Source organism: Microtus ochrogaster, linkage group LG7_11, assembly GCF_000317375.1.
Source record: "Microtus ochrogaster isolate Prairie Vole_2 linkage group LG7_11, MicOch1.0, whole genome shotgun sequence".
NCBI classification, from domain to species: Eukaryota; Metazoa; Chordata; class Mammalia; order Rodentia; family Cricetidae; genus Microtus; species Microtus ochrogaster.
In genome coordinates, this window is record NC_022032.1 from 20,827,770 (window position 1) to 20,833,896 (window position 6,127).

Consider the following 6,127-nt stretch of genomic DNA (forward strand, 5'->3'; position numbering starts at 1 on the left):
GGGTGGGCGGGGGGTGGGGTGGGGGAGTGCAGTTTAAATACCCTGTGGGAGTGGTCTTCAACCTCTCAGGGGAGGGGCCACCGTTTGGCGGGCTTTCTCAGAGGTGGAGTCTGGAGAGGCAACTCCCAGAAGAGGGGTCTTGGGATGGAACTTTCTACCCAAACATTCCAGATTCTTTGGCTATAGGGGTGCCCAGGGACTGGGGTGAAGCCTTGACACAAACAGGGACCACCTGCCATTTTCAAGGATCAAGATGGTTCTAAACCAGGAAATGAAGATTGCAAATAGCAGGGTGGGAAGCAGGGGATGTCCTAAAGCACGCATTATAATCACACCACGTTTTGCGAAGATTTGAAACCATGCCTTTCAACATAACATCTCCAAGAGCATTGAATTGCTCGATAGTATTTTTTTAAATTTGTTTATTATGTGTATAGTATTCTGCCTGCATGTATTCCTGCAGGCCAGAAGTGGACATCAGATCTAATAACAGATGGTATATGTGGTTGCTGGGAATTAAACTCAGGACCTCTGGAAGAGCTCTTAACTACTGAGCCATCTCTCCAGCCCAACTCAATAATATTTTTATATGACAAAGAATACCACATAAATCACTACCAAGTACCAGTTATTTTGTCTATGGGGGTGGATTTTGCACATGCACAAACATGTTGGGGGAGTGCACTTTTGTGTGTGTCTGCACATGTGTGTACGTGGAGATCAGAGGTCAGTCAACTTGGGTGAAGTTTCTCAGGAGCTGTCCACCTTGTTGAGAGGGTCTCTAGAAGACTTGGAACTTGCCAAATAGACCAGGCTGGATGGCCAGTGTGGTGGTTTGAATAGGTATGACCCCCAGAGATTCGTGTGTATTTGAATACCCATAGGGAGTGGCACCATTAGGAGGTGTGGACTTGTTGGAATAGGTGTGGCCTTGTGGAGAAAGCATGTCTGTGTGGAGATGAACTTTGAGGTATGCTCAAGCTACACTCCATGTGACAGACAGTTGCTTCTGTTTCAGCTCCTTCTCAAGCACCATGTCTCCCTGCATGCCACCAAGTCCCACCATGATGATAAGGGACTGAACCTCTGAAACTGTAAGCCAATCCCAATTAAATGTTTTCGTTCATAAGAGTTGCCATGGTCGGAGCTGGAGAGATGGCTCAGTGGTTAAGAGCATTGCATCCTCTTCCAGAGGTCCTGAGTTCAATTCCCAGCACCCACATGGTGGCTCACAACCATCTGTAATGAGGTCTGGTGCCCTCTTCTGGTGTATAGGTACACATGCAGGCAGAACAGTGTATACATAATAAATATATATTAAAAAAAAGAGTTGCTGTGGTCATGGTGTCTCATAAAAGCAATAGAAACCATAACTAAGAGAGCCAGTAGTCACAGGGGACCCCTGGCTCGCCAAGATCTAAGGATGATTGTATTTGTTTGTATGTATGTATTTGATTTACTTTCAATGATGTTTTTAACTGCTTGAAAGTAAATTACAGCAGATAGGCGGGCGGTGGTGGTGCACGCCTTTAATCCCAGAACTCGGGAGGCAGAGGCAGGGGGATCTCTGTTAATTCGAGGCCAACCTGGTCTATAAGAGCTAGTTCCAGGACAGACACCAAAGCTACAAAGAAACCCTGTCTCAAAAGAACACCAAAAAAAAAAAAAGAAAGAAAGAAAGTAAATAACAGCTATTATGAAATTTAACTTCTGCATGCATCTCCCAAATTCAGTACTATGATGTATAAATCATGATTATATCATCATATCTAAGAATATTAATAATTTCATAATCTCATCTAATCCCCAGTCATAATTAACTTTTTTCATTTGTTCTAATATAGTCTTTTCAGCACTAGTGATTGAACAGAAGACCTCATCATATTAAACAAATCCTCTATCTCTGGATTCCAACCCGAGCCCCTAATGTGTCTTTTCCAGCTGCTTTTGTTCAAGCCGAATCCAAGTACAGTCACTCTCTTTTAAAGCTTACAACTGCCCCTCCTCTCCTCCCCCAAGCTTTGCTTTTATTTATTTATTTGTTTGTTTACTTATTTTGATATCCATGCCAGTTTACTCATGCTCTGGATCTTTCTGGCCCTTCTTCTATGCTGCAGTTTCACTTACTCCAGTCTTCCTAGATCGGAAGAGTTCTGATGTGACTTAGGCACACTGTCAGAAACATTTGCAGCTAATGGCGGGCATCGTGACACAGGCTATGCCACGCTAAACTAGCTCGCTGTTTATAACCATCTCTTTGTTTGGGAGGAGAAGGGTAAGACACATGTGGAGACTAGATGACAACTTTCAGGGAGTCAGTTCTTCCCCGCTGCCCTGTAGATCCTAGGGATTGACCTTGGGTTGTCAGGCTTGGAAGCAAACGCCTTTCACCCTTGAGACAGCCCTAGCTCACTGTTAGTAATGATCGTGACGTCAATCACCCCCTGGCGCGGTACAATTCCTAAAAAGTGACTCCATAATGGCTAAGATGATACTCTGGAAAGCCTATCCTTGAGGTGGATAAACATTGCATTACGTTGGTGTATTTCATGATCTCCATGTCAAAATTTTGGCAAAGACCACAGGGCGGCCTCAAAACTCCACCTTAAATCCCTTGGAAACTGAGACTCCCTAAACCAGTCTTGTCTATGAAAACAGTCACTGTGTTGATAAAGTCAGGAAGTAAACAAAGTCTGGAATGACGGGAATCCCAGCATTGTGGCAGTAGAGGAGCAGAATCACTAACCTGTCACTAAAGACAGACCTTCATCAGGCCAGTTCCTTAGACGGGAGGCCAGATGTGTGTGGGACACTTTTGAGATCGTGGTGTTGGAGTCCTGCTTACTTTATCAACACCCGTGGCTGATTCTGCACATTCCAGGCTTGTATAGTAATACCAGTTAGACTTCCTGGGCTGTTGTCAAACATTTTCCTCTGCCTCCTCTCAACCTTTGCATGGTTTCAGCATCTTGGAAACCTCGAGATAGGAAATGAAAGAAAAGTAGAACCAGAGAATGGAGTAACCTACAAAATATGACAGTTTTGGGACCTGCTTCCCTCAGGCTCCTTCGGTGCTTACTGGCATCTCAAAAGACGAGAAAGGACCAGAAATGCTTTATCCGCAGGAAATGAAGCTTTTGAAAGTATTGCATTCTAAGTCAGGTGTGGTGGTATGCACCTTTAATCCCCACGGGGGGGGGCGGGGGGGAAGGTTACGGCAAAGGCAGGCAGATCTCTGTGAGTTCAAGGCCAGCCTGATGTACAGAGTGAGTTCCAGGACAGCCAGGGCTGTTACACAGAGAAACTCTGTCTCCAAAACCAAAACCAAACAAACAAAACAGTGTTACATAAACAGGGGAAATTATCCTGGAGTTCTTTTGTGCTGGTTGACATAAGTTACGATGAGTGGATCGGGACAAGAACAGAGTGCTCCTTGACACAAACTCTGCCTTTGTCTCCCTTTGCCGCAGACCCTGACAGCTCTGACAGGACGCGTGAGGAAGGAGCCTGGAAAGCAGGCCCACTGGCCGCTACTCCCTCCCAGAGACCATCTGGGCTGTGCCTTGCTCCCTGGCTTTAAAACAAAAGTGACAAGGGACACCAAAGTGTTTGTGTGCCACGTGTACGTGCATGCGGAGGTCAGGAAGCAACTCGCTGGAGCTGGCCTGTCGATCTCAGGGATCAAACTCTACTACTGCTACTACCTGCTGGGCCATCTTACCACACACATCTCTCTGCGCCCCCCCCCCCCCCGCCCCACCTCAAGACCAGTGGGCCCTCACTCGGACAGAGCCAAATGAGATAGGGTGAGAGTTTGTACAATGGAAGTTTTTTAGTTACTCAGTAGCTGTTTGTTGAAGACTAATTATTAACTAAGTCTGGAAGCTTTAGGAGGGATGAATACATAACACCTTTGTTTTTCCACCCAATCTCGAACTAACAGAGACATAAAAAGCAAGAGCTAGGCAGATGAAGATTGAAACGCCAGCTCTAATGTTATTAAGCAGATGGAAAGTATGGCTGTGGTCTAGTAATCTTGAGCCTTGGATTGGACGCATCTCCTACCTGGTCCCAGGCAGTTCACATGATAACCCGCTATTGTACAGAGGTGGGTAGATAGGAATCTGCAGTCCTTGCTGGCAAACCACACATTCCCTTGAGGCCACTATATAGCTCTCACCTAGTGCAGAGCTAAGCACAAAGATCTACAAGGTCATGCTCTAGGTTGTCATAGCTACCCACAGAGATCTATGAGGTATGCTCCAGGATGCTCCAGTTCAACATCTTCCCCTAGGCTAGACTTGAGCCCTGTTAGTTGTGCAATTATTAACTCAAATGAATTTCAAGCTTATCCAAATTTTGTAGCATGCAACAAAGAGAGGATTCAAATATAAAAGTCGGACTAATAACTTTTTCTAAGATTGGGTCTTATTATGTAGGCCAGGTTGGCTTTGAACTTGTCCAGTCTTCCTGCCCCAGACTCCCAAGTGTTGGGATTCCAGGAGTGTATGGCTATTGGGAGAGAACTGCTGTGTCAGAATGGATGTTGGTGAGCGCTGTTACTGGAACCAGCTAGTGGAGCTGGACTGAGACCGCACGGATGTCCCACAACTGATTGTGTAGGTTTGCAAGGCTGTGGCTGCCCATTTAAATAGTGTGGTTTCAGAAGAGCGTGGAGAAGGCAGCAGAAGAGCAAGGCTGCAGTGACATCAGGCGACACTTCCAGGTACGAAGCCAGAGAAAGAAGCTGACTAATGTAAATAAGGGCCCAGAGAAGTGAAAAGGTCGGACTTCAACTAAAGCAAAATCAGGCAGTTTAGAGGAACACTAACTAATGCTGTCAGGCATCACAAGAGTCGAGAAGGACGAGAAAGCATTTTAGAGCATATTCAGAATGCCACATGTGGTCCTCAGATCCCAGCTTTTGATGATGGGATGCCTTGTACTTCTCACTTGATGCCGTGTGTTGGTCATGAATCCATGTTGCCCATTTATTATGGGATCAAACTCAGGAGTGCTGGACTTCAACTAAAGCAAAATTTATTATGGGATCAAACTCAGGAGTGCTGGTTTCGACTTTTCTCAACTCAAACTAACCCCCCAAAAGTCAAGGACTTCACTACTCACAGAGAAAGGGAGAAAATACCCAGCAGTGGAACACAGTCTGCACAAAGGCGAAAGGTAAATTTCTCCTTGCAGATCCTGTCCGACCCAGCCTGCCCCGAGTGACAATAACTTGTTTACATTTAGCAGATTTGTTACCAAAGAATCACAGTCAGAAAGTAGAATCACTGTCAGGAAAGACAAAATTTAATCTTGTACGTGTTTGTGCTGTTGGGGTGGGGGGGATTGTGGGTACGTGTGTGCGTGAGGCTGCGTAGAGAGGCCAGAGGTCAACCTTAGTGCTGCACCCCAAGAGCAACCCACCTTGGTGTTTGCTGTTGTTGTTTGGTTGGTATGGTTTGGGGTTTTCGAGACAGGGTTTCTCTGTGGCTTTGGAGCCTGTTCTGGAACTAGCTCTATAGACCAGGCTGGTCTCGAACTCACAGAGATCCGTCTGACTCTGCCTCCCGAGTGCTGGGATTAAAGGCGTGCGCCACCATCGCCCGGCCTGGTTTGGGGTTTTTGAGACAGGGTTTCTCTGTGTAGCCCTGGCTGTCCTGTAGGCCAGCTTGGCCTTGAACTCAGGGATCTGCCCTCCTTTGCCTCCCCAGTGCTGGGATTAAAGACGTGGGCCACCACCACCCGGCCCACTTTGGTTTTTTGAGTCAGTCTCTCACTAACCTAGACCTTACCAAGTAGGCTGGCTGGCTGGCTGGCCAGCAAGCTCCAGGATCTGCCTGTCTATCTCCAGTCATGGAACCACAAACTTCTGCTACCACATCCAGTTCTTCTCTTAGGTACTGGGGATCAAATTCAGGTCCTCACGCTGTGTGGCACTTTACTGACTAAACCATCTCCCTGCCTCCTGGGATCTGGAATATATTTTAAACCTTATTTATTTTTTATTATTTAGTGGTACTGAGGATTAAACTCAGAGCCTCATGCTTGCAAACATTTTATAACTCAGAGCCTCATGCTTGCAAACATTTTATCATTGGCCTCAACCCCAAGAATCTTTTTTTTT